The sequence below is a fragment of the Rhipicephalus sanguineus genome, chromosome 8 (genome assembly GCF_013339695.2).
Source record: "Rhipicephalus sanguineus isolate Rsan-2018 chromosome 8, BIME_Rsan_1.4, whole genome shotgun sequence".
NCBI lineage: Eukaryota > Metazoa > Arthropoda > Arachnida > Ixodida > Ixodidae > Rhipicephalus > Rhipicephalus sanguineus.
The window spans coordinates 8,368,766-8,394,844 of NC_051183.1; the positions used below are offsets into that span (position 1 = coordinate 8,368,766).

The window sequence follows — 26,079 nt, forward strand, 5'->3', positions numbered from 1 at the left end:
GCAGTTTCTGCTCGGAGACTCTGCCCCCTTCCCTCCCCCGGCGTCTTTTCGTGCTCCTTCGCCCGACGAGAGACGAACATCGCGTTTCTTCTCTGTTTGAGGGCAACTCGACGACACACCTCGCACGCGGGTGATATCCCATCCCCCTCCGTGCGACGGAGATGCCGCTCGTTTTCATCTCTGCTTCAGCAGCGTTCGTCGACAGCGATCGCGAGCTTTTACTCGCGGGTTCAAGATGCGATGCCGGGTGGGTGTTACGATTGTAGGTTATAACGGAACATGACGGCCAAGGCAAATAACTGTGGGGAGTGTCCATATATTGATTATCGCAATGACACAGAACAATGGAGGCATAATTACTACGCTGGCCTTGTGTTACGCAGGAGACAGCCTTGCTTTGCTTTGTTTACCTTTATTTTTTTATACTCTGCGCATTTTAAAGAACACTTCTAATAAGAAATATTACTTCACCATTTCTAAAACGAGCACAGAACATTCTCTTTGTAGTTCGTATAGTTCGTCTTCTTAGATATGAAAAGTCTTCTTTTATGACAACACGTACCTCTTCATGCAGGTCCATCCAGCATCATTTTTATCTTACACAATTTTCTTCGCTGTTCATACGGACGAGCGCATCGTAGAAATTGTACACCAAACGCAAAAATTGTCCGCGTCGGCGTCCTCCATCTGCGGCGTCAACACGAGTGATGGAAGAAATTATCATCACGTGATATTATCACCGCATGACGTCAACATGACGTCACTGTAACGTTAGATAACGTGAAGTCATATGGTCCCGCCATCCACATGACATACTTGCTTGACCAAAAGTAGGCCAATCCCGGAGGCAGTGCAAAACAAGGTGAGGTGCCGAAAGCATACAATGCCTCCGATCTCGGAGGCACTACGAAACCACGTCAGTTGCAGAAAGCTTTCGAAGGGGTCGCGGGAGGTGCAATACATCGACTTAGAAGAAAAAAAAGCAGATAGCTTTCGCCTTCGAGTCGAGTGAGGCGGATGCATAAGGACACTGGGTTTTTTTTTTGTTTTATTGGTATTGTTTGTTCGTGTCACTAATTCGTCAGCACATAAATAAATATCCCCCAGTCGCTGCACTTCTTCCATAGGTCGGCACTGTAAGAGAATACTCACTCACACTCACTCACCCCAATTTTTTCAGCCTTCGCACTCACTCACGTTCATATTCACGCCTGCTCACACTCATAGGCACTCACTCACGTTCATACTGACGGCTACTCACACTCATAGGCACTCACTCACGTTCATACTCACGCCCACTCACACTCATAGGCACTCACTCAGGTTCATACTCACGCCCATTCACACTCATAAGCATTCACTCACGTTCATACTCACGCCTACTCACACCATAGGCTCTCACTCACGTTCATACTCACGCCTACTCACACTCATAGGCTCTCACTCACGTTCATACTCACGCCCACTCACACTCATAGGCACTCACTCACGTTCATACTCACGCCTACTCACACTCATAGGCACTCACTCACCTTCATACGCCTACTCACACTCATTGGCATTCACTCACGTTCATACTCACACCTACTCACACTCATAAGCATTCACTCACGTTCATACTCACACCTACTCACACTCATAGGCACTCACTCACCTTCATACTCACGCCTACTCACACTCATAGGCATTCACTCACGTTCATACTCACACCTACTCACACTCATAAGCATTCACTCACGTTCATACTCACACCTACAAACCACTCATAGGCATTAACTCACGTTCATTACTCAAACCTACTCACACTCATAGACACTCCTCACGTTCATACTCACGCCTACTCACACTCATAGACACTCATTCACGTTCATACTCAAGCCTGCTCACACTCATAGGCGCTCAGCTCACGTTCATACTCACGCCTACTCACACTCATAGGCACTCACTCACATTCATAATCACACTTACAGGCACTCACTCACGTTCATACTCACGCCTACTCACACTCATAGGCACTCACTCACGTTCCATACTTACGCTTACTTACAGCTCATAGGACACTCACTCAAGTTCATATTCACACTTACAGGCACTTACTCACGTTCATACTCACGCCTACTCACAGTCATACGTACTCAATCACGTTCATACTCACACCTACTCCTACTCATAGGCGCTCACTCACTGTTGACTACTCACGCCCACCAACACCAACTGATGGGCATACCTCACGCCCATACTCGCGCCCACTCACACCACTGAAGTTCATACTCACGCTCCTCACACTCATAGGCACTCGACTCACGTTCATGCTCACACGTCACGACCATTGGTAGTCACTCGTGTTCATACTCACGCCCGCTCACACTCATAAGTGTTCACTCACTTTCAGTAACGCCTCTCACACTCATTGTACTCCCGCACGTTCATACTCACGTGCACTGACTATCATACCTACTCACTCACGTTCACACTCACCTTACACACACTCATAGCACTTGCTCACGCTCTTACTCACATCTACTCGTACTCACTCACATTCACACTCACGCCATCTCACACTCATAGGCACTCACTCACGTTCATACTCACACCCACTTACGCTCATAAGTACTCACGTTCACACTCAAGGGTACTCACACTTATGGGCACTCGCTCACGTTTATACTCATACCTGCTCATACCCATCGGTACTCACCGACCCATTCACACTGGTAAGTACTGACTCACACCTATTCACACCGGTGCTCACGTTCATACTCACACCTACTCACAGCCATTTGTACTCACGTTCACTCATGTCTACTCACTCCCATGGGTACTCACTCACATTCATACTCACACCTATTACACTCGTATGTTGCCTTCATACTCATGCCTTCTCATATCCCTCGTCACTCCTCATACTCACACTCACACCTTTGAAATGAGTCTACTCATGAATGAACATGCCATGCTTTCCGCTCTACTCACACTCACATGCGGCCCCTGATGTCCATACTGAAGTACACTCCCGTTCACAGATACTCGCGTTTACACGTCTATTAGCTCCCATCTTCGATCATTACCACTCCCACCTAAAGTCCCTAGAACAGGAAAAAATCTAGGGACTTTACTCACACCTACTCAACCTCGCCGGGTCTCATTCACATCTCTCTGTCACACTGGACAAAAGTTTTGTATGCATTCGCATCTAAGATGATCATCTCTCATATATTCTCGTTATATCCGAACGTGCAGATTTGTAAGTTTGTAATGGATAGTCTCAGAAACAAACCGCGGATGTTAACACTGGTTCAAGGGAAATGTGCTATGTATATGTATTATTTTTTTTATTGCGATAGCAATTATATGGACAGTCTCGGCTGATTTTTGCCGTCGCCGTCGCCGCCGTCATGCACCGTATATGTATATGTCTATAAATATATATCAAAGCCACAAAGAAAAATAATTCAGAAAAACTTTCCGACGCGCGGAATTGAACGGGCGACCTCCCGCTTTTCAGCGTGCGGCGTTAGACGGTTAGGCCACGAAGAGCCCCGTCTTTCAGCCAGGCTAACGGCGAGCTATTTATATACACCACTTACATCAGTATGCTTCCTGACTTACCGCGTAGATGGCGCGATGTCCGCGCGTGGCGCGCTTTAAAGATCGTGGCCCCGTTCCTGCGAACGTGGTCGCCTTCGTGCGCTTATCTCGAGGAAAGAAGGGGCCGGCTGGCGGGAGAGCGGGGGGTTGTATGTCTTGTGCTTTCCCCGCGATGTCTGCGCTGAAGTGACAGAGCGTACGAAGGTCGCTTCGACGCTGCAGCGGCCGCGTTTGCGAAAGGGGCGCGCTGTTCAAACTGAAATGAGTAACGACTAGGACAGTAAGTTCGCGCTCGGCCTGTGTGTACCTGTTCGTTCGTTTCGTGCGTCCTGCTTTATGTTTGAGCAGTGCGCTTCCAGTGTCGAGCTGTGACGTATGATAGTTCGCGCTCGTACTGTGTGCGTTCTTTTCGTGCGTCCTTTTGGCTCGAGCGACGCGCTGGCAATTTGGAGCTGCTTTCCGTTCTTCGCGTTACATTCCAATTTATTGCTATCGCATTCATTGCTTTTTTTATTTGAACTTTATTCAGACAGACATTGTCTGGGATGAAGGGGCTAAAAGCAGATGCAACTCCCTGACGAAGGCCCCTCTACCCATACATTGCTCAGGGGATGTCATATGGGATGTCGGGACCGCGGAAAATTTGTTCGAATTAACCAAATGCCCAATTATCGAAAGTATCAAGGAAACAATAAACAAGTGTCTATTACATCAATGCATTCGCATTTTCTTGATGACCACTTAAATTCATGGTACATATCTGGCATAAAAGCAATGCAAATGCCGCAAATTCTTCATTCGCAACTCCGTTCACAATGTGACCGCGGCTCAAGACAGCCGTGTCTTAACGCTAAACGTGATCTGCCCCCCTCCCTTATTACGTACCGTCACCGCCACCACGCGCACGTGAAGATAACTTCTGCGCCGGAGAAATGATCGACAAATTATCGTTCGTTCATCGTAATGTCGCAACCTTATTTTATACCAGCATGCGCACTGCGGCTGAATCTCTTCACCTTCAACAGCTTCCACTATGTTCGAGTTGCGTGACATTGCGCGTGCATTGCCCGAAGTCAAAACGAGGCTACTGAGTGCCGCATCCGCTGTGAACGAAAGTGCGGTTGCTAAATTAAGACACGATCATAGCGACCACGCAGTTCCGAAGGCGCGTGCGCGGTCTGCGCCCACAGTCGAAACGAAACTGCTCGGCAGAGCATCCGCTGCTGAATAAACCTGGCTCGCTAATGCACAATAATGAATGGCTACTACACAGTTCTGAAGCGACGCGGCGAAAACGAAACTACTGCTTGTCGCAGTTTTGACCCGCAGTCGCCGCTGGCGCTATGGACGCGATCATAAGAGTATTCGTCGCATCATTATGTCAATGTATCGGCATCGCAGTTCTGCGTGCCCCCTTTGCCCCCCCCTGCGCACGCCTATGGACGCGATCATAGATATATCACCCACGCAGTTCGCGTGCGCCGAGCAAAATCGAAGACAAAGCAAGTGGGCCGCAGCCGTCGAAGTCTTTGTCGCCAACAACGTGATTATGGCTAGATCGTGGACGGCGACCACGCCTTTATGAAGGACCGCAGCCGTTTGAGTTGTTCGCGAATGCCGTTTTTCCTCCTGTGAGTCGAACTCCGAGTCGAACCTCGGATTGCTTGGTGCGCTCCGAGGATCGTCCGAATTAACCGGGTTGCGGGCAAATATGACCGAATTAACAAGAGTTTCATACCATTAAACAATGCATAAGCTTGCGGCGACCAGCGAACACGTCCGAATTATCCGATTTTCCGAATTAACGAACAGTGAATAACGACCTTTTAGCGTATAACTTTTCATTTTCGTCGACTGACCAAACAGCAAATGTACGGGGCGCTTATTTGCTTACTCCACTTTCACTACTTATGCCAGGGGTTTAAAACTCACGTCAGCTAACGAGCCGCAGCCACGAAAATTTATTCCCGCAAGGGCCAGGACACAATGACGAAGGTAAGAGCGGGGGGCGGGTAGGAATAGCTTGTACAAAATGTCAAGCCATGCATAAGCATGCTCCGCCGCTATGTCAGGGACAATTTTCTCCCCCCCCCCCCCTTCTCGCCCCTGAAGTGCATTGTGCTTGCACGCTGCTCGACCAATATAGCATTGAATGCTTAGGTTTGTTTTGTCGGCGAACACAGTGAAAATCCAGCGCACAATCACGACGTCGAGGAAGAAGCACACAACCACAGCGCTGATCGGCCTTGTCCCACATTGTGATTTCTGTGCGCCACACCAGCGGCCGCGTTAATCCTTGGATTACGCCGCTTTTGAGACATGGCGAGTTGACGACGCAGTATGGACGTCTGCATTACGCCATAAAAATGTGTATCTAGTACATTGAATCGGTGTACTTCATATAAGTTATTCGTATAAGGCGAAAGTCTTATATGCCTCATCAAGCGGGAAAAGTGACCTGTAATGCCATGTGACGCTCCCTCCTAGTCCTTTTCCTTCGTCCATGTACAAGCCCTATCATTAAACACACACAACACACACACACACACACACCACACACACACACACACACACACACACACACACACACACACACACGCGCACCGCGAGCACACACACACACGCACGCACGCACGCACGCACGCGCGCGCGCACACACACACACACACACACACACACACACACACACACGAGATCACGGGAAATACATCATCTCATTATGCGCTCCTGTCGACCACCGCCACGGGACCGGCGAGGCTGCCATCGTCCGAGGCGGCAGAAGAAATGGCCATAGCCCTAGCAATACTCCATAGTGGCAACGAGGACACACTTGTCGTGAGTGACGCCAAGACGGTGGTGCGAAACTTTACCAAGGGATGGGTCTCCGTCGAGGCGGCGCACATGCTGAACGCCAGAGTCGTGGACTTTAAGTCCTGCGCTATCACCACCAAATCTCTCAAGTGGTTCCCCACGCATGTGGGAGAGCTTGGCAACGAACAAAGACCCGACCTCCCGTCGAACCACAACAAGCGCGCCCACCGCGTCGCGAGACCGCTAACCCGCCGCGACGCGGACGAAAGGGCCACCGCTGGGCGAGACATCGTCGATGGCGAGGCACCCAAGGTTGGAGGACATTCTTCTGCGACGATGATAACAGACCCCGAAGCCTTACAGGACTGCAAAGACATCATGGTCACGTACCACGAGATCTTCAGCCACTACAGGAAAACGCCACCCCACAAGCAGCTAGAGAGGTCTCAGGCGTCTGACCTGAGACGTCTGCAAATTGACGCATTCGAATATCCCCGGCATCTGAACAGGCTGTGTCCGTCGCTCCACCCGTCCCAAGGCTGTCCGTGGTGCGGGCACGAGACAGCCGACATGGCGCACATACTTTGGCAGTGCGAGTGCGGTATTCGCCGCCACTACCCGGACGAGGGAGTGTGTACCCCATGACGACTGGCTGAGCGGTGGCGAGCCGCCCTTCTCAGCCCACATCTAGTGGACCAAATCTGGGCTGTCCAGCGACCCAGGGCTATCGCCGAGGACGTCGCACGATGTTCCCCGGACGACGGCTCCTGGAGGCCTAGCCCGGGTCAGTGATTCCTCGTTGGACTCTAAATATTTTAAAGTTCATTACCTACCTACCTCATTATGCGCAAGGATCAAAAGGTCATCACAAACTCATAATTTATGAAGGAAGCCTTTTATGTCTCACGCGAAGCACGAAAGGCTGGCTCAAAAAACCTAGTGACCGCTAAAGCGCGGAACTGTGCGCTACCTTTGCCTTTGCGGCCTTCGTGTGAAAAAGAAAAAGCAAAGCGGCGCTTGTGCGATATAAATTGCAATGTAAAATAGTCGCACCCGATGGCTTTGGTATTCAAGCCGTCTTAGGAGAATGCATCAGGGGCACTGTGAATCTTTTTCCGGGTTTCTAGGATATTCACGATCCCTCGGTTCCTTCAAAGCCATGGTGCTTAGGTAGCCAAAACTTCTTTATCATATTGTCGCGACGTCAAGACAGATGCCGTAACGCACGGAATGATCGCGTCTTTTTTTCTACAATTTTCGCTTTTAAGTACATGTGAGAAGTCTGGGATGCGTGAGAAAGTATAATGAAAGAAGTAAACTTACGGATTAGCTCGACCTCTACGGACTACGAACTGGCACAGATACAGGTTGTCCTGTGATGTCATTTTCGCCTTTTAGTTTTCGCACTTTGCGGAGTATCAACGTGAAATATTTTCCCTATAGCCAAAGTAAAATGTAGTGATTAGTGATGCCGAAAATTGCGCTCAATCTGAAGAGAAATAAAGTCAAGTAAACCGGTAAGAGACAGGCCAAGATGGATATAGTCAGGACAAAAAAAAAAATTAGAATTTTTCCTGACAAATCACACGATGCTTTAGAACAAGAAGAAAATATGGACGTGGAATGATGAACAATACCTTAACCACACTGATTTACGAAACAGCAATTTGAAGGTAAATCATGAAGGCAAGCATTAAGTGAATTCTCCAAACTACAAAAAAATAATAAAGAAACGACAACGCGTCAGTATTACCAACTCCAGTGATCAAGTAGAATTAGTAGACTGTAGAAACTGGAACACCACTATGTTAGTTGGCGAAATCATTTACTGTTGCTGAGCGCTCACTTATTTTCTCTGGTAATAATATCTGGGTTTAACGCGCCAAAACCACGATATGATTATGAGGCGTGCCGCAGTGGAGGGCTCCGGAAATTTTGACCAGCTGGTGTTTAACGTGCACTGACATCGCACAGTACACGGGCATCTACCACCACGCCTCCATCGAAATGCGACCGCCGCGGCCCGGGTCGTACACGCGACCTTCGGGTCAGCAGCCGAGCACCGTCCGCTACACCACCGCGGCGGACTCTTAATTTCTCTAGTATTAGCAAAAAGGTTGCTCGTGGTGGTGTTGCACACGTCACCGGTCTCAGGAAAATTAATAGTCGAAACAGTGCTACACTTTAAGAAAAAAAAAAGGTCAAAAGGGGGTCACGGCAACCGACTCTCTTCGGTAATTCATTTGACCCCTTTTGGAAGGTAGAATCAGAAAATGATATTTAACTTTTCTGCAAGAGTCAGTTGTTACTCTTGCAGCGCGTTTTGATCGGCTAGCGTGTCGAAGACGTCGCCGTCGCGTCGGCACTGGCTATGCACGAATGAAAGCAAATCTTTTCTGAGAAATCGCTTCAAAATTTGGTTTCAGAATAAGCACTTCTTTGCGCCAGCGTATTCCGACACCCAAGCACATCCTCCGGCAGTCAGGGGCACGCCGTGAGCGGTTACTGACCGCATGTTTTACAAACGTAACCCATCTTTAAATACTTAGCAAACACATTCGAGTACGAGCACCCGAACGACACGCAGCGCGCGCGGACGCCGTCTACGTCGAGATCAAACATGTCATATGCTATAATTGGCGCACATAACTCCCACAATCACGTAAACTCACTTGATTCTGTTACAGCGTCATCGCAGATGTTGGCGAACCACGAAAACAGCAAACAGAAACCAAGGAAAAAAGTGCACGGCGGCGACCGCAACAACGCGCGCCGTCGAAAGTCTATCGCTTTTTCACCTTACCGGCGAGGCGTGTCCAACTTAAGTGACCAACGCGTAGGTGCTGGAAGCATCCTACTATGTCTGTACCTCAAACTAGCGTGTTTAAGCCAAGAAAAACCATAATATATAGTGCGTCTAAGCGTTCTGTAGACGGGCTTTTTTTTACGTTCCCACGCGCGGAAGCATGCTGTACACTCATGGTTGATAGAAATGTTATTATGAAGTAAACTAAAGCGCATCTCCAAACGACATCTTGCACCTTCAGCAGTGCAGACACAATGTGCGATCAGCAAAAGATGACCCTTGATAACTGTTTGCATCGCTCATTTTATGGGAGCTTGTACTGCAACGCGCATAACGGCATCCGCAACAGCCGCGCGGACGCAGGCTGCTGTTGGAAATGGCTGGCAGGTAACTTCCGCAGAGCGGCTGCAGACGCCCAGCTAAAGCTGTATAATTAGTACCTACGAAAGCAGTACACTCACCGTTAACGGGCGCACGTTGTTCGTGTCCGCGGCTCCATGAATATTCCGCCCTCCTAGCGTGACTTCGAGCACGAAGCCTGGCGTCAACGCCACCGAAGATGCGCATTTTTGATCGAACACAAAACTGCACGACAGGCAACTGACGCAACCCGTGCAACCGACGCAACGCACAACGCATTCCAAGAGCCCGAGCAAACTGAGAGAGAAGGCCGAGGCGCGGCGCCAGCCCGGCTGGCTCCGTCGGCGAGGGAGGCGAGCCACCGCGCCAGAACGGCGCCGAACGGCAAACGCGCGATACGTATGGTGCATACGACTGCGCCTTCATCGCGGAAGCCAATCGAAACGCGCTTTAGGAGAGTCCCGTGACTCCAGCCCAAATGCTCTCTTTCTCTCATCTACCTTCCAAAAGGGATCAAATAACACCCGAAGAGAGTCACGCGGCCGTGACCCTCTTTTGACTCTTCTCTTTCTTAGAGTGTACTCAGTTACTCACACTAATAGTACCCTCATGAGTGCTCACTCACGTTCAAACTCACGACTACTCACACTCATGAGCACTCACACACGTTCATACTCACGCCTACTCACCCTCATGAGTGCTCACTGACGTTCACACTCACGTCCACTCGCACTCCTGAGCACTCACTCACGTTCATACTCATTCCTACTCACACTCACGTCCACTCACACTCATGAGCACTCACTCACGTTCATACTCATTCCTACTCACACTCATGAGTACTCACTCACGTCCACTCACACTCATGAGCACTCGCTCACGTTCATACTCACATCTACTCACACTCATGAGTACTCACTCATGTTCACACTCACGTCAACTCACACTCATCAGCACTCCCTCACGTTCATACTCACATCTACTCACACTCATGAGTACTCACTCACGTTCACACTCACGCCTACTCACCTTCATGAGTGCTCACTCACGTTCACACTCACGTCCACTCACACTCATGAGCCCTCACTCACGTTCATACTCACATCTACTCGCACTCATGAGCACTCACTCACGTTCATACTCACGACTACTCACACTCATGAGTGCTCACTCACGTTCACACTCACGTCCACTCACACTCATGAGCCCTCACTCACGTTCATACTCACATCTACTCGCACTCATGAGTACTCACTCACGTTCACACTCACGACTACTCACACTCATGAGTGCTCACTCACGTTCACACTCACGTCCACTCACACTCATGAGCCCTCACTCACGTTCATACTCACATCTACTCGCACTCATGAGCACTCACTCACGTTCATACTCACGACTACTCACACTCATGAGTGCTCACTCACGTTCACACTCACGTCCACTCACACTCATGAGCCCTCACTCACGTTCATACTCACATCTACTCGCACTCATGAGTACTCACTCACGTTCACACTCACGCCTACTCACCTTCATGAGTGCTCACTCACGTTCACACTCACGTCCACTCACACTCATGAGCCCTCACTCACGTTCATACTCACATCTACTCGCACTCATGAGCACTCACTCACGTTCATACTCACGACTACTCACACTCATGAGTGCTCACTCACGTTCACACTCACGTCCACTCACACTCATGAGCCCTCACTCACGTTCATACTCACATCTACTCGCACTCATGAGTACTCACTCACGTTCACACTCACGCCTACTCACCCTCATGAGTGCTCACGTCCATTCACACTCATGAGCACTCACTCACGTTCATACTCACGACTACTCACACTCATGAGTGCTCACTCACGTTCACACTCACGTCCACTCACACTCATGAGTGATCACTCACGTTCACACTCACGACTACTCACACTCATGAGTGCTCACTCACGTTCATACTCACGACTACTCACACTCATGAGTGCTCACTCACGTTCACACTCACGTCCACTCACACTCATGAGTGATCACTCACGTTCACACTCACGTCCACTCACACTCATGAGTACTCATCATACTCACACTCACGTCCACTCACACTCATGAGTACTCACTCATACTCACACTCACAACGTTCAAATGAGTGTGAGTGTGAGTGAGTGCACTCATGAGTGAGTGTGCCGAGCTATGCCATTGCCACCAGCGCGATTCGTAGAGTAACGACTTTTCCTGGTAATTTTTTCGAGTTAGTTTTGACAGGAAGATCTTGAGCCGCGGTCACGTGGCGAAAATTGCGGTTTTTACACTGCTCCTATGCAAAGTAAGTATAGGATTTATGTACTCATCAAGAAAATGAAAGTGTATTGACGTATTCGGTTAATTCGGACTATTTTTCGCGGTTCAATATATATATATAATTAGTATAACACAACGGAAGCGTTGTCAACAGTGATGCAAATATTTATTTCCCAACAGTGTGTGTATGTTACATGGTGCGCCATAAATCCGTCACACGCTACTTAATCCGTGTTTCACAGGGAGCAAGAACCTTCGTGTTTCGTGTACCACAAGCAGGTACTCCCCTTTTGTAGCAAAGTAAACGTCGACGCACTTGTAAACTTAATTCACCGCCTTTGCTAGCACGTCAGGCCATCGCCTCCAAGATCCGTAATTCTCAGCGTTCTTCATTCGTTGCCGCGTGGTCGCGTCCCCGTTGCGCCAAGTACTTTGCAACACCTATCGATACGAGGCGCAAGCTGTCCGTGCGTGTTGCGACTCTTGCTTCCGCTGCGAGTCGCCGATGCTTTTGTTCCGAGGGAGACGGCATGTTAGCGTTTGCTTGTATCGCCAACCTAACTACTCATAACAGCACGATTGAGGGAGAATAGACGACGGATCCCTCTCTCCCTAATCCAAATTAATCGCGGAAAATAACACCGAGTACAGCGCTGCGGTGTAATTAGTGAAGAGCTCGGGTTTTCGGTTTTTGTTTAAACTATATCATAAGCACTGTACTAAAGCGAAAAAAAACAAACAAAAAAAAAGCTGCTACAAAGCAGCCCAGAGAGACGGGATTCATATTTGACTTCTATATTGTCCCCACTGCGCTCGCCTGTGTACTTTTTTTCTAGTTAAAACATTATTCAATTGTCAAGACGCCGAGACAACGGCGAATTCGGTGCAAGAGAGCATTCACAGAAAGGTGTCACAGCGCATGCAATTTTGGATGAAATAAATGTGAACTTACTGTGTTCTCCTTTTGTTTTGTTGCTTTCTTTAGTTCCTGGAAGAATTCTATAAAGCGGCATTGCATGCTGATCTCTCTGGTTTTTCGTTCTCACGATCGATATTCCGTGCGGCACTGTTTGAAGATAGTTTAGCCTGTGCGACAAATGAAGAGATAATTTTACGCACATTAACTTTCTTTCTATTTTTTTTTTAGTCCTAGGGTGTGTTTAAAATAGAACTTGAAAAAAAGTGGCATCGGTGTGAGCATAAAGTTGGGAGGTGAAACAAAGGTAACGCCGTGCTGATTATCTACAAAAACGCCCAAAACGCAGGCATTATTCAGTTTTAAAAAATGCTGTAAAAATTTTAATGTTGAAGCTATATCTCGCGCAAGGGGAGCACGCTTTCAGGAAAATGGACACAAAAAGTTGAGCACGTGCAAAAAGGCACCGGTGGGATTCGAACCCACGATCTCCTGTTTACTAGACAGGCGCTTTAACCAACTAAGCCACGGCGCCGTTGCGCAGGAGATAATATCCGCTTCAAACGCACGCTAGGTCTACAGCTAAACAGTTTCCGAGTTCAAGTTTATAAAAGGTCGAACTTGGGACGCTTTAGATGAAGCATTAGCTCAGGAGGTGCTGTTTAAATGCATGGGAACGAATAAATTGTTTGTGTCGTTAAAGATCGCACCAAATTTGCATTCACACACACACGCACACAAAAGTTAAAATCTGCTTGTAGAAAGCAGGGGCCGGATTCGCGAGGTTGTCTTTTCTTGTTCGTGAGTAATCAATATGATTGTATGCCTCGTTAATGCATTTAGCCGGGGCTAGTTGGTACGGGCTGAATGCTTCCATAATACTAGCGAACACGCACAAAGACTGTGTCCCGTGTTTTTCTGTTTAGTCTATGTGCGTGTTCGCTACTATTATGGAAGCATTCGGCTGTATACCTTCACTAATAACATATCCGGTGACAGGATTGGATAATATATTCTATGAACTTATGAAAAAAATTTCTGACGTAAGTCCTCTTTTGAGAACACGGGCCTATATTTCTTATTTAGGCCGTAATTTCAAGAAATAAAAATTGTTGAAAATCGTGAGATACCAAAAGAAAGTAACTTTTAAGTTTAAAAATGTGTAACTAAGTAAAAACAATATTTTTTTTTTTTGATCAAACGCAAAAAAAATTATTTGCACAACCGCATAAAAAGCATTTTGTGAGTGGGACATTTTGAACAGCGAGGCTGTTTAAGCTAACCGTAATGTGTCCTACCTTATCACGAAAAATACACGGGTATGTACCACAGAAATGGGCTAAATCCGACTACTCCCCACTGGTCCACTATAAAAATGAAGAAGACAACAGTTAGCCCACCAAAGGGGTATGTGCCACAGAAATATCTGTGCAGCCTATCAGAAAACTGTCATCATAAACGGGTATGTGCCACAGAAAGTGGGTGATTCCCACTACTCGCCGCTGTTCCGCTATAAAAGAATGAGGCAACAGTTAGCCCAACACTATAGGGAACGGAAAAGGCAACGGCAGCTGCGAGAAGACCCCGAAGCGACGGAAGGCCTACGCCAACGACGACGTGCCCGTAGATCTATGAGAAATGCAAACGCTTGGTTTCAGCGCGAGTTTGTCTCTTGTTGAACATCTATGTCATGTCTGCAGCTGTGTGTGGTTTGCCTGAAATCCGGTCTCCACTCATCACTAAGACCGGATTTTAGGCAAATGCCTATTTTGTTCCTTGCGCTCCACTCGTGCCATTTTGATATATGAGCACGAATTAGAGGTTAAGAAGGACATTTATAGTGTTTTTAATAGTGCTTATAAATGCCTTTTTTGGCGTTCGTGCCTAAATGCTTACAAATGCTTATAAATGCCTATTTTCAAAATTGGCGCTTATATGAATGCTATTTATAGCCTAAAGTTTCGCTCCTGGGTGCTGTTTGAGACCGTAATTCATGTTACCAGGTAAGATTGACTGTTGGGAACTATGGGGTTCAACCTAGTCCTCGAGCAGTGAAGTGGGACACGCCGGCGAGCATTCGCCGCCGCGCTGACATGGCGCGAGCGGTTGGCGAATGCGAAACTGTGTAAAGCCGTCAGCGGAAAGGAGAGCGAAGAAGAGCAACAAAAAAAAAAAGAAGAAAGAAAAATGTGATGTGCACGCAGCTTTTGTTTTGCTTGTAATTTACTTTTTAAGGTGTTCACTGCAGTAACGTAGCCAGGCATTTTTTTTTCGCGAGGAGGGGACGGGGGGGGGGGGGGGTTCAACCATACTTAATGTATGTTCGCGAATGCATTTGTATGTGTGCGTGTGTATACACACACGCAAAACTGAAAGGTTTCGGGGCAGGGGGGGGGGGGAGGGGAGGTTGAAACCCCCCCCCCCCTTCCAGGGGAAAAATTGGCTCTACGCAATTCGACCCGGCCAATAGGAGAAACCCTCCCTTCCGGTCTTTCAACAATCGGGCTGTCTGCTCCTGCTCTGCACTTCTCAGTCATGTCGAAAAGACACTCGAGAGTGTGTTGATTCGACAGTGGACACTTGACTCACTCTGCAGACACATTATACATTATCAGCTAAGCTACCACGTCATATGCAGGTGCATTCAGACGACACCGTTTCGTATTGAACCCATGATCACCTATTTGGCAATGGACCATAATGGGGGACTACGGACTAATTTGGGTCACTAGATTTTCTTTGACGTGCACCTAGTGCACCTAAGTTAAGCGCGCGGGTGCTCTTGCATTGTGCCCTAAAACAATGAAAGTAAAGAAGTATAAACTTTTACGCGCTTTGAACGAAAACTGCAGCGACGAGACGTATTTCGTAACTTTTTCTTATCACGCGTCTCGCAGCAGCTCGTCTCGCTGATGGGGGCGGCGTGCGAGCTCAAGGCGCGAATGATAGAGAGAAGGACGCACTCGTTAGGTTTGCACAGTTACCGACGGAGCGAAAATTGGGACACAAGAAGAAACGAAAGAAGATGGCGAGCGCTGATTTTCGTGCCTCCGTTAGTTACAATGCAAAAATATGCGCTTTCCTTTTTTTTCTTTTGCGGGAGGTGTGGCGAAGGTGCAAAGGGTTTTTTTTGTTTCCTTTTTCACAATGCTCTGATTTGCCATAAGAGGAATTCACATGTCCGGTATGTATGTCAATTTTCGCTGAACGTGTGAACACAGGTATCAATCATACGTATTGTAGGTGTCAAAGCGACAGCATGACTACAATGCATGTCGCGGTAGGGGACACTGGATTAACTTTGGGCATCTGGGGTTCGTTCACCTAAAATCCAAGTACACATGTGCACTGCACCGATTGAAATACAGCCACCGTTGCAGGGAATCGAAGCCGCGGCTTCGAGTTGAGGGAACGGGCGGCGGCGTTCGACCTCCCCTAAATGTTTCAACTTTGCACGCGTATATGTACACGTACATATAAACACACACGCACGGACATACATAACGTATGGTTGAACATCCCATCAGCAGGTGGCGGCAGTGGCCACGATTCGAAACGGTGACATGGTGCATGTTTGAAGAAAGCTTCAACCAATGAGCCATCTCGTCGAGTGAATAACAATAAAGCTTAATAAGGAGCTGGTATAAAAAAGAAACTTGATCAAGCACTGCCTATTTTGTTACGAATGTTTCCCGCAAATTCGTCAACACCCAAGGAGAATAAGCAAAACTGCCAAATAAAATACCCTATTACAACATCAACTAATCTTGAAGGGTGAAGCAATTCATATCAACGAATCTGGCAAACGCCACGTTGGTATACACAATACGGCAGTAAGAAACATCGCTAAAGCAGTGAAATGGAAGAAATATCATTGCAGAACTGGTAGCTGTGCCTTTCAACTAACCGGCGTTATAGTGGCTATAGATTTAGATGTCCGATCGCTTGAGCAAGGGAGTTGTACTTGAAAATTTAAATGCGCGCGTAAAATTGTGCGAGGCCGCATAACTTTAAATAAAAAATGCCGAGCCAACGTCAAGCTACCAAGGTTGTTGTAGCCGACACGACAGGAAGATTTAATCGCGGAGTACGTAAAGCTTAGTTATGTACGACAACGGAGCGTTTCCGGCTCGGCACGGAAGAACGTGCTGACCCAATGCCGTCGCTCGTTTTACGAGCCAAGCGAGCTTTAAGAAATTAAACTGCCGTCGTTAATTAAAGGGAAGAAGGACGATGATGGAGACGATAAGGACGACAGGACAACCGTCCTGACGAACGCACGTTCCTTCTTGAGGGCCCGACGTCAGCTAGGACCAACCTGTCTACGTCAGGACAGTAACTGCTTTGCAGGGCTGCTGCTCTGACAAAGATCATTTCATTGTCGAAACGTTAGCTTCAGACATTATCCTTGTTTGATGACTTCTCATCATTATTTCCGCGTATCTTGATTAGGATTCTTCGATTCGTATGAAACAACAAATTATACGCTTTCATGACTTAATTGTAATAAGTATTAAAAGAAACTTCCGAAAACAGAAATAGTTTTTCTTTGTTCTCTGCAATTAAGTTCGTTTATACGAGAATTTATTCCACATCTAAAGTAACATCCTAAAAAGTTTGGCCAACGTTGTCTGATAAAGGGCTAGTGGTTTACACAACACTCACCACCCTTGGCCCCAAGTTATTTGCACACACACACACACGCACGCACGCTCACATACACTCACTCACTCACTCACTCACTCACTCACTCACTCACTCACTCACTCACTCACTCACTCACTCACTCACTCACTCACTCACTCACTCACTCACTCACTCACTCTTGTAAATGAAACAAATGCTATCCAACGTTTCTTTTACATCAGCGCTGTTTGGTGAACTGTCCAAGAAGCGTGGTTTAAATATTCAACCGAACGGGCCTCCTTGAAGCTGTCACCGCATCGGTTCAGCTCATTGCCACATTTGCCAGCACTTATACGCGCACGATATTCGTCGAGGACAGGAGTTGCGGCAAGTGCCTCGCGAGTGCGCGGGCGTCAGAGGCACGCGCGATGTGCCAGCACCCGCTGTGCAAGGCCCCGCTGACGTCAATGCGATGATAGCGCCTATCACAAGCACCGTCCGAGGACAACCGTCAGCGGCAACGCCGTGGTCGCCTGCAAGGGAAAGCTAATATATCTCGACTCGGGGCTCCCGGTTCACTGAGATATATTCTCAGTACAGGAGATGAATGGCGTATTCAGATACATCCCAGATTCCTATTGGAACATTATGCGAAGGGGCTTGTACAGAAATAAAGTTCAAGACAAGATGACGGATCGAATGTTTTGGAGTACGTAACGATGGGAAGGCAGCGCTAGAACGAATACAAACGGAACGAGAAGAAGACAGAACATGCGCTGTACTCACAACTGAACTTTTTATTGAAAAATAAAAACGCCTCTAATTATGCGATGTTTTTGCTGTGTCTTGTGTCCTCTAGGTTATGTCCCTCCTGTCGATGTTCGCTTCACACTTCTGTAATAATTATTTGTGTGACGATGCAAGGGGCGTTTTTTTTTCAGTAAAAACTTAAGGTACATCCTGTCCTCTACTCGTTGCTTTTGTATTCGTTCCAGCGCTCCATCATTATGAACTCAAACCAACTTGCCCACCTATCTGTTTTCGAGTCTGCAGTACACGTACACTATGAACGCAAAGAACTAGTCTATTGAACGCACTGGTCAAGTTCGGTTAGTATTGATTACGCAACAAAAGATCGGGGAAATGAGCTGTAAATGACATTTATTAGACACGAAACTTCACGCAATGCGCGTGCTTAAACAGCACCAGCAAAAGCGAGACCTTTAGTACAAAACAAGACATATTGTTATACAAAGCCTCTCGCAACCATGTGAGCGTTAAAAAAAAAAGAAAAGTGAGATAACCCACGAAAACAGGACGTGCAGTTCCTCTTGAATGCATCAGGGCCGCGTATATCGACCACCCTATCTGAAAAACCGTTCCACTTTTGTGCTGTCTCAGAAGAGAAAAAGGATACCTTGTGTCCGCTCTTGAGGCGAAGTTTTCGCGCTTCGTTCTGTCTTCTTTTCGTGTCTCTCCCGTTTTTAGCGCTGTTCTGGCTCTATAAGAAATGAGATTACTTACAAACGCTTTGTTGAAGAAGAGAAATCTTTTGCACCTTCCTTAACGAAGGAAAGAAATCTTCGCTTTTGTGTTCGGCGTAGATCTTTTATACTGTCGGAATGCACATACTTGTTTAACGTTTAAAGGAAATCGTTAAGTACGTCGTGTAAGCTTTGCAAAACCTGCAACGTCAAGCTATAGTAACTGTTGCATGTTTGGATCACTGGCGGCGTCGCCACTGTCGGAACGGCGCACAACGGCAGGGCGTCCCGCTATTTGGTTTTTCGAAAGCTCTATTTATCCGGAGCACCCAACTTCAGCGCGCCTCATAACCATATTGCCAAGACCACTTCTTGTTTTATTTTCATGTTTTTTGGGTTTGACCAGCAAGGACGGTTATCAACGCTCGAGGCTGTCCGCGAAGCAGTGTTCGAGAAGCTTCTCGATTGTAGTAGATCGTTTTGTTAAGATTTCGCGCCGCACGCGAATGTTCCAGCTTTATCGAGAGAGAACGCCGCCACCAGCGATATCGCTGGAAAGTTCGATAGCGCCTGTATAAAAGCCGACGCACTTGACCGCTTGTCTGTTGATCGACGGTCGACGCTCTGCTCGCCGCTATCAGTGTATTGCTGCAGTTTGACTTTCAGTTTCCTGGCCACAAGTTCGGCCAAATAAACAGTTTCATCTCGGACGTGCTGACTGCTGTCTTCGTCGACGTCACGACCCCGTGACAATATTGCATTTTTGGTACGATATTACCATTGTTGCATTAAAAGAGCCTCTCTCACACTAATTAACAGTGAGTGAAGGCAGTATAACAAGCTCCTAATGTTTGCTTGAAAATTCATGTTTCCCGATCTGAACAAATGCCCGCCACGGTGGTCTAGAGGTCACGGTGCCCAACTGCTGACCCGAAGGTCGCGGGATTGAATCCCGGCCGCGGCGGCCACACTTCTGATGGAGTCGTAATGCTATAGAGGCCCGTGTACGTTGATTTAGGTGCACGTTAAAGAACACCACACGGTCAAAATTTCCGAAGCCCTTCACTGCGGTGTCTCATAATCCTATAGTGGTTTTGGGACGTAAAACCTCGACAATTATTATTATCTGAATAAATGACTTGTTACAAACACGCACGAATCCTTTACTGCAATCTTACAGAGTCTTTATATGGGTGCAGCTTCAAGCCACCGTCTCTTTTTAGATAGCTGGCGTTTTAGGTGCGAGAGCGCATGGTGCGTGACGACACAGTCGACGGGTCACATTCGTTCCGGCCCGCTTAGCGCCGATCTGCTGACGTCAGCAAACAGAATAACGGGCGCACGGTTTACTGCATGCGTTGCGGAATGCATGTATGTAGTGTTGCGTGATTGTCAAAGCATCGATGCACTTGAACATCCAAGGTGTTGTTCAGGTGCTAATGGAACTCAAAGATTTGGTGTACAGGATGCACGCGATGCGTCGCTGTATATATCGCAGCTATTTAGGCGATCTCTATAGAAAATGGCGCACGACACTTTCGCGTGTGTAATGAAATTGTTTGAGCGTTAACTGTGGAGCAAAGCCTATTTGGAAGTCAGCTTTACCGTATTTACGTTGCTTTGCTTCGAGCTCTCTGTCGCGCATGCACGCACATTCGCCCCCCTTTTCTTTTTTAAGCTTCCCGTCGTGTAGGAGCACTGTGTATGAGTCTACTCTATAATAATTGTTGGTGTTTAACGTTCCAAAACCACGATATGATTTTGAGGGACGCTGTATAGTGTAAGGCTCCGGAAATTTCGACCACCTGGTGTTTTTTAACGTGCACCTAAATCTAAGTACACGGACCTCAAGCATTTCCGCCTCCATCGAAAATGCTGCAGCCGCGGCTATGAGTATACTCGAAAAAAAATGCACTTGCGCCTTTTGGGGGGGGGGGGGGGGGGTCCATACGTCGTCTGTCTTGCTTGCGTTTCCTTCTGAATTGGCGCTCGCTACTTTCGCACGAAGTATAATCAGAGCAATCGGCGTGGCACGTTACGTCGTGTTCGTTGTACTCACGTTCGTCGTGGTAAGAAAAGGCACAAGGAGTAGTTGACTATTATTGTTGTGTGACGAAAAGATGCTTCACAGGATACAACTGTGAGTGTACTTCGGTGGCTCAAACCGGCGAATCCTCTCATCTTGCTGTTGCCTCAATGGCACGTAAGGTAGAACTGTTCTGCGGGTTTGGCGTTTTCGCTCCTGATCGCTTGAACGGCTGAAGGTAGTACTGAGTCTTCAGTGGCGTTTCGTTGTTACGGATGCTTTGTGACGTCCTGAACGCTCCTCTCTGGTACATGCAATGCTCGCGTAAAGTTTCTCAGCATAAATTCGCGCAGTCGGTAGTGCAGCAGCGCAATCGGCGTGGCACGTTACGTCGTGTTCGTTGTACTCACGTTCGTCGTGGTAAGAAAAGGCACAAGGAGTAGTTGACTATTATTGTTGTGTGACGAAAAGATGCTTCACAGGATACAACTGTGAGTGTACTTCGGTGGCTCAAACCGGCGAATCCTCTCATCTTGCTGTTGCCTCAATGGCACGTAAGGTAGAACTGTTCTGCGGGTTTGGCGTTTTCGCTCCTGATCGCTTGAACGGCTGAAGGTAGTACTGAGTCTTCAGTGGCGTTTCGTTGTTACGGATGCTTTGTGACGTCCTGAACGCTCCTCTCTGGTACATGCAATGCTCGCGTAAAGTTTCTCAGCATAAATTCGCGCAGTCGGTAGTGCAGCAGCGCACCATTCGAGTCACTGATACCGGCACCAAAACTAGCCATGATGTTATCGGTGCACTGCCAAGGTCTGCGCTGCGGGCGCCGACGACGGCGCAAAAGCGTGGCACCAACTAATGGCATCTTCGACAAATCGCACCGGGGTTGCAAGACGCAACGATAGTTGGATGACGCGGTGCAGCAGGGCTGCACACCGGTGCGATTCCGCCTTAAGAAAAGCCAATGTTCTAAAACACGGAGCTGGCATTGTCACTGACAAACATTTATCGCACAGTTATAGAAACATCTAATTGCTTTCTCTGTTTCTGCCCACTTAACCGACCGTAAACTGCTCCGGGTAAACCACCCTGAAAACGGCAGCTTGTATTTTTTTTGTCTTCATGTTGTACGGTCTTCTTCGTTTACCCAACCAACAAAGTATTGTGCATCTCTCTGTAAGCAATCCTTTTTTTTTTAGTTCAATTTGCTTTGCATTCACGCGCGCAAGATCGCATTTATTGTATTGTCTTTCGGCAGAAAGTAAGCTAAATGAAATGCTGCTATCGGGGTGCAAATTTGCACTGTAACTTACGGTTTTTCTCTTTTAGATGTATACCTTAATTTACTGCGTAGATGTCGGTGTCACACAGTGCTTGATCAAACATAACGTAAACGTCTGCTGTATGGCTTGTGTTTGAATACTGCCAGATACGCATTGTTTAAATGACATGTAACGAAAAGCTGTTGTCCTGCATTCACGGTCATATGCGTAATAAAATTTGTTATTGTTGATAACACCTTTTTTTCCTTTGGCAAAAGGTGCTTGCAATCGCACATGTCGGTTGCAGTCATTTTCAGCGTACGCTTATATTTCGGGTATGGATAAACTGTCTTGCCTGCTGAGGTGAGTTCTCAAAAATGGAGACAAACGAAATACTTTGCTGCTATGCCTATGCCACGTGACCGGTGTGCGTAGCAAAGTACCGTATACGTAGTGTGTTCAAAGCATGACGAGCGTTTATTGAACATGTGGGCATGCTCTTACGGCTCAGCACAACACAAAGGTTCGGTAGGATCTGCCGTTCCCACAGCTAAACAGCATCGATTAGCTCAAATTTAATTTGAGCGAAGCCTAGACTGCATAAAATAAGCTAAATGAGATATGTCTAAGGTACACCTTGCCAGTGGCTTCCTAATTTGTCACCAATACAGAGGGAGCATTAGCTTACCATTTCACGTATGTAATCTTTCCGGTCTGCATTAAGCCCACGTCTTCGTCAGTCTGAACTGTATATGGGGGCTTGAAAAAGCCGGCAGAAAGACGCCTTTAAGATCGGTCTGTGTTACCAAGGCATGCATTATTAAATATTCTTATGCATCTGTTATTTGCGTGTATAAACTAAGAATGAGTAGCATGGTTGTTCCGAAAGTCATTGGTTCACCAAGAAATGCTTAAGAGAAGGAATAAGTACGTAGCTACCTCGATCGCTGCGTGATGATGCGCTATAGCTCTGAAGTGCGAGTTATCAGCGAGGTGGGTCACCTTTCCCGCTGGGCAACTCTTCAGCGATTTTTTCATACGTCAAGTGACGGGTAATAAACGTTGTGTTCTATTTATAAAAACGTGTAGCGTGCCGTTACACAAGAGCACGCCTTTATCAAACTGCTTGTCCCGAGTCGAGTTTATCAGAAGCCCTCGAAGGGGCGCTTCAAACGAGCTTGTCAACGGGCCCTCCTTGCGAATGTCCTCATTCACTTCTTCTTCGCGCTGCCTTTCGTGTCTGACGTCAAGCAGAGGGAATACTGACGCAGACGCCACGGCCTAGACTGACATATCTTAACTGCCTGTAGCGTGAGCGAGATAGCGTGATGTCGAGAGCTGCAAAAACCATCGCTGCATTCGCCAAATTGCCCCATTCAGCAAACCAACAGACTTTGCAGTGTCGTCGAGAATGGACGATCGTTTTGACTTCATGACAACCGAGTACTCGCACTTTGTTCACCGTAATCGTTGAGGCCGCCGCGCTGGCCCGGTGGTAAGGGTGCTCGGCTGCTAACCCGAAAGTCGCGGGTTCGATCCCTGTCGCGGAGATTCAATGAAAGCGAAATGATAGATGACCGTGTCAATCCACCCCGGAAAGGGTTCGATTCCTGGAACAGGACGAATATTTCTTCAACTAAGAAGCTTTCCTTCCTGAGAAATCCGTAGGGATTTCCGTGTGGCTTCGTGCTACAAATGCGTGGTTGTCTGTAATATTGTCACATGGCAATAACATGAATGTAGATAACCGCACGGCTTTCAGCAGAGCAGTCGCGGTCGAGCCGAACGTCTTTGTCCTCCGCCGCGCGCAAATGATAGCGAAACTGAAGCGCAGAGACCCACTGTATGCGCGTGTCAATATCTTTCGTAACTTTTCCGTCACCTTGAGGGATTCCGCAGAACTCATTTGCAATATTCTGCACGCTAAGTAAACCCAGGTGGTCGGAATTATTCGGAGCCCTCCACTACGCCGTCTCTCAAAGCAAGAGTCGATTTGAGATGTTAAACTTCATAAACCAGCCAACCGTGATCCTTGAGAAGACAGCGACTCCTTGGGAAGATCGACAGACCAGTGGGATATGGCGCGATGTAGAACTGTGTTTTGACTAGATTGAAATCTATGGGCGCAAGTCGGGGATACTGCGTAACAATGTGAAATAAAGGGAACTTTATTTCTTTGAGTTATTCTAGGGCTGGCGTAGAACCTTCGTAACTTCATGTACTGTCAGACGAACCCGCATTTCATTCTGAAGTGAGATTAAACCGGAAAATTTTTCTCAAAGTGGAAGTCGTGAAACTAAAACTTTTTCATTTTTGTCATGAGATGAGGGCTGTCGGTTGGTCAGAGCATAAGTTGAAGCTTTGAAAGGGCTTAAACTTAATCGAACGAGCTCAGATGACAGCGAACAAAAAAAAAACGCACCCGGTGTCTATTTCAGCTCGAACGCGCTCCGGAATAACGAATGCTCGCAGTCTTTGACGTCAACACGCGACTCCCTGCGTCAGAGCACATTTCGTCGGCACGCAGACCTTTGCTATTACTTTATTGCTATGCCACCTCGTCCGTCCTCGTTCCCCCTCGGTATTAGCTTCGCAGGTGGCTCGAAATGGACCGCAAACGCTCAGTGACGCTACAAAGTACTGAGGTATGATAAAAAGTGATCGAGGTAATAAAGAAAAGTAGCAAGCTCCATAGCGCAGCCTGCGCATGTGCTGGGGCCACCGAGTACGACGCGAAAGCAAGGCCACAGATACGTAGAAACTGGCAATCACCGTCATTATCACAATCTCGAAAGAAAAATGATAGGTGTAACCAAGCCCGTGGCCAAGCTAAGGAGTGGGAGAGGGCGGTCTAGGGGCCCGCCTCCCTATTTCCCCTTGAAATTGTCCGTATAAAAAAATATTATACTGTTAGGGAACCCGCAGCCACATACAATGAATTTGCAAAGAACTTTTAGTTGAGGAGGCGAAAGTACACTCTTAATCTTGTTCCACATAGGTTCCACTTAACACAGTGTTCGAGGTGAGTTAACCGTAACAGACATGGGTCTTATGTGGAACTGGGTTGATTCACGTCCTTTATCCGGAACATTAGCTGTTTTTTCTTTTAGTTTTTGCTTAGTTAAGTGGAACAGGTCATATTTAACCCAAAGCAACGATTGGTTCCAGTTACCGAATGGCGTGCTTTGCCACTTGTTCCACTTAAGACGCTGAGGCAACGTCGTATCTGGATCGTGTGTTCCATTCATATACTTAATGCGCATATGTGTAGACTTTAATCAAGAACGTGACGAGTCGGCCAGTGTGGTGTGCCCCGAGACCGCATGCGCAATTCCTCATGTTACACCTAACGTATACTTCATGTATAATCAGATATAATGCGAATACGTATACATGTGGTAAAGATCCCCACCCAAGCACTCAGCGCAGATGGTTAACCAGCGAACCTTAAACGTGCGGCTCCGATGTTTATTACGGGGTTCATCCCGTCGACTCGTTAAAGCCTTTCTTCATTATTAGTCACGTCTGTCCAGAAATTTTAATTGGCGTTTGACGCCCGTGTGTTCCCTTTTTTATATTCAGTGGGCCAGTGGTGACTATAGCTTGCCCACTTTCTGTGGCACATAAACGCTAGCAGTTCTTGCGTACACATATACACAGGAAGGACTACTTTTGGTTTCACCTAGCCATATTCAACTTCGCAGAAAAACTCATAAATTTAAGGGAAAAATAATCAATTTAGGAACAAGTGAATAGGCTTAATAATTTGAGCGCTTGGCAGCATCTCCCATGCATAGCCGTGCAGCTTATATTTCTGAGCACTGAATTTTCCACTTCATGAAGGCTACATAAGAATAGAAACACGCGGAGACGTTACTGCATTGCGGATGCATGCCAGA

At 47.4% G+C, this 26,079-nt stretch overlaps 1 long non-coding RNA gene and 1 other non-coding gene across 4 annotated transcripts in view; both read right to left on the reverse strand.

The window, feature by feature from the left end:
• LOC119401283 (uncharacterized) overlaps window positions 1–26,079 on the reverse strand; it is an 80,197-nt gene that overhangs the window by 6,547 nt on the left and 47,571 nt on the right. For all 3 annotated transcript variants that reach the window (XR_007417307.1, XR_007417308.1, XR_005185416.2), the window contains exons 2-3: window positions 12,819–12,952; window positions 7,723–7,836 (exon numbers count right to left, since the gene is read on the reverse strand). This is a non-coding gene — a long non-coding RNA (uncharacterized LOC119401283). The remainder of the gene's footprint in view (window positions 1–7,722; window positions 7,837–12,818; window positions 12,953–26,079) is intronic.
• Window positions 13,244–13,317, reverse strand: Trnat-agu (transfer RNA threonine (anticodon AGU)). The gene has a single exon. It is a non-coding gene; the product is annotated as a tRNA-Thr (tRNA).